Raw genomic sequence first — 3184 nt, forward strand, 5'->3', positions numbered from 1 at the left:
TGGTGTAGAGTTTACATAAATGAATGAATGAATGAATACATACATACATACATACCCCATCAACCCTCCCACCCCTATAAACTTCTCATATTTGTATCGTCTCAGATGAAGGGCTTTTTGTCTGTTTGCTTGGTTATAGCTATATATCCTTAGATGCTGTCATTTATATGAATAAGCATGTAAACTATGGTATCTGTTTCTCCAGAGTGGTATACAGACCGATGGTGAGTTCAGGCTTGGGTGGTTATTTTGTGGTGAGGAAATCGGATGAGCCCTGAGAAATCTTTGTTTCTGATAGCCCTTGCCTGTATCATTGTGCGACAATTTAGCCATAATATCTGAAGAGTGATTAATCAAAACTCAACATTCTCAAACATTAATGTACTTAGTAGTAATTGAAGGAGTTTTTTACATATACATACAGGATCTACCCCTTCAGAGTCCCATTCAGTAGATTGTAAAGAACTGGAATCTGAATTTTTCAATACACATCAGGTGATCCTGATAGAGTCCATTCTGGAAACCCATGTTGAGAAATCTAGCTTTGTGAAGAGTGAGGGATGGTCTTCAGATCAGTGGGTCAAAAATGAAAGGTTAAAGGGAAGATGTTAAAAGAAGACAGAGTTCAAACATTTTATTTGGGCTGAGTTGAGGGATAATTCTTGGCCTGTTCTCATTCATTTGAAACATATTTATTCTCTAAGGACTTCCCTTCCCATAAATTTTTTGAAGGAAAATGACTCAAGATAATAACAACATTGAATATTTACTGAACTCATACTATGTGTCAGGTCCTATGGTGAACACTTTAAAGAGGTCACCATTCAATCTTCCCAACAATCTCAGCAAGTAGGTGCTATGTTTATTTTAATTATACAAATTTGTCAGTAGATGAAGAATGTCAAAACTAGTAGTGGCAAAGCTGAAGTTCTGACATAAATCTGTTCCCAACTCAGTGCTATCAACCAACACACTTAATTGCTTCTGAGCATGCAGTGCTGCTCCCTACAAATCATTTTATTCATGCATGCATGCTTTCAATAGCCATGAATTTGTTAATTAAACAATTATTTGTTTCAATTAGCAATAATCGCACCTCGGATAAACCTCATTGGCTACGATACTGCCACTGAACACCTACTATATGTGCCAGGTTATGTATAGGTTCTGGGACACAGAACAAAGAAGAACCTTTTAACTCATTCAATAAGGCTAGTATAATACCCATATATAAACTGTACCAGAATGGCACTAAAAGAAAACCAGAGGGCGCCTGGGTGGCTCAGTCGTTAAGCGTCTGCCTTCGGCTAAGGTCATGATCCCGGGGTCCTGGGATCGAGTCCCACATCGGGCTCCCTGCTCGGCGGGAAGCCTGCTTCTCCCTCTCCCACTCCCCCTGCTTGTGTTCCTGCTCTTGCTGTCTCTCTCTCTCTGTCAAATAAATAAATAAAATCTTTAAAATAAAAAAATTTAAAAAAAGAAAAGAAAAGAAAACCAGAGGCCAAAACTCATTTATGAAGAGTCCTAAATAAATTATTAGTAAATTAAATATAGCAACATAATGAGAGTATAAAACATTAAGAAGAGATAGAATTTCCCCAAGAATGAAATAATTATTTAACATTAGAAAAATTCTAAAAGCAATTCCCAAGAAAAACTCTAAATGTAACCCTCTAGATTTATTAGCACATTAAAAAAAAAAAAAAACACCTCATAATTGCCTTAATTCAGCAACTACTTACTAAATCCAATACCTATGCCTAAATTTTTGGAATTACATTCTAGTTGAAAGGGACAGATATTAAGTAACATAAATAAAGAAAATACACATTGTGTCAGAGGGTGATAGGTGCTATGGAGAAAAATAGAACAGGGAAGGCATAAAGAGGAATGGCCAGGGGAGGGAAGAAGTTTGTTGATACCATTTTAAGTAAGAGTAGTTGGGGAAGGTCTCAGTGAGGAGGTGCCAGTGAGATATGAAGGGAGTGAGGAAGGGAGTATTGTAGAAGTATGGCTGACAGGTGGGCCATAAATAGGTAGGAAGCCACAGAGGTAGAACAGAGTGAGCAAGCATAAAAGGAGGAGGTTGTGGAGGTTGGGGGTAGGGGAGAGGGTTGCTGATGATCATGTAGTGTATGGACCAGTACAATGACCTTGGCTTTTATTCTGGAATGAGGACCCATTAAGGATTTTGAGTGGAGGAGTGAAGAGGTCTGATTTAAGATTTAAAAGTATTACTCTGGCTGATGTGCTGAAAGCAGATTTTGGAACAGCAAAATATCTGTGTGTTTGTTAGCATCAGTCTAGGCTGCAGTCATTAAGAGGTCCCACGTGCCAGTGGCTTGATCAAGATAAGAGATCGTTTCTTTCACAAAGTAGTTCAGGTCATAATCAGGATAGACAAAATGACTTGATAGTGTTTTGGGCTCTGTTATCCCCAGGACACTTTGCATCTTTTCAGAGTCAAAAACCAATCACCATCATGGCTGCTTTCCAGCCGGTTGGAAGGAGGAAGTGGAAGGGAAGGCTTGCTCTTTCTAAGGACATGTTCCAGATAGTGCACAAACATCTGTTTCACTTGCAACCCACAGGCTAGAGCCCAGGCACGTGGGCACAATGAACTTCAAGGCACACTGGGTGAGGAAGTCTTTGGTGACTATTTACCCAATCAAACTCCTATGACTTTAGAACAGTGGCTCTCAAAGTGTGGTCTGGACCAGCAGCATCAGGATTACCTGGAAGCTTGTCAGAAATGCAAATTCTCGGGGCACCTGGGTGGCTCAGATGGTTAAGCGTCTGCCTTCAGCTCAGGTCATGATCCCAGGGTCCTGGGATCGAGCCCCACATCGGGCTCCTGGCTCAGCGGGGAGTCCGCTTCTCCCTCTCCCTCTGCTTCTCCCACTGCTCATGCTCTCTCTCTATATATATCTCTGTGTCTCAAATGAATAAATAAAATCTTAAAAAAAAAAAAGAAATGCAAATTCTCAGGCCCCATCCCAAACTCACTGCTCAGAAACTCTGGGGATGAGAGCCAATAATCTTTTTAAAAAATGAGCTCTCCAGGTAATTCTGAGGTATGCTACCAGGAACACTAGGGAGAAGGAGCCATGTTAGGAATCACACATTTGAACTATTAATTCTTTCTTGCCTAATTTATTATCTAAAGGTTTCATGGAATTCCAGT

General features: G+C 40.0%; 1 pseudogene; it reads right to left on the minus strand.

Moving 5' to 3' along the window:
• Window positions 1-1022: 1022 nt before the first annotated feature.
• LOC116643299 lies at window positions 1023-1141 on the minus strand (annotated as a pseudogene).
• Between the last annotated feature and the right edge of the window lie 2043 nt (window positions 1142-3184).

This window comes from Phoca vitulina, unplaced genomic scaffold (genome assembly GCF_004348235.1).
Source record: "Phoca vitulina isolate PV1807 unplaced genomic scaffold, GSC_HSeal_1.0 scaffold25, whole genome shotgun sequence".
NCBI classification, from domain to species: Eukaryota; Metazoa; Chordata; class Mammalia; order Carnivora; family Phocidae; genus Phoca; species Phoca vitulina.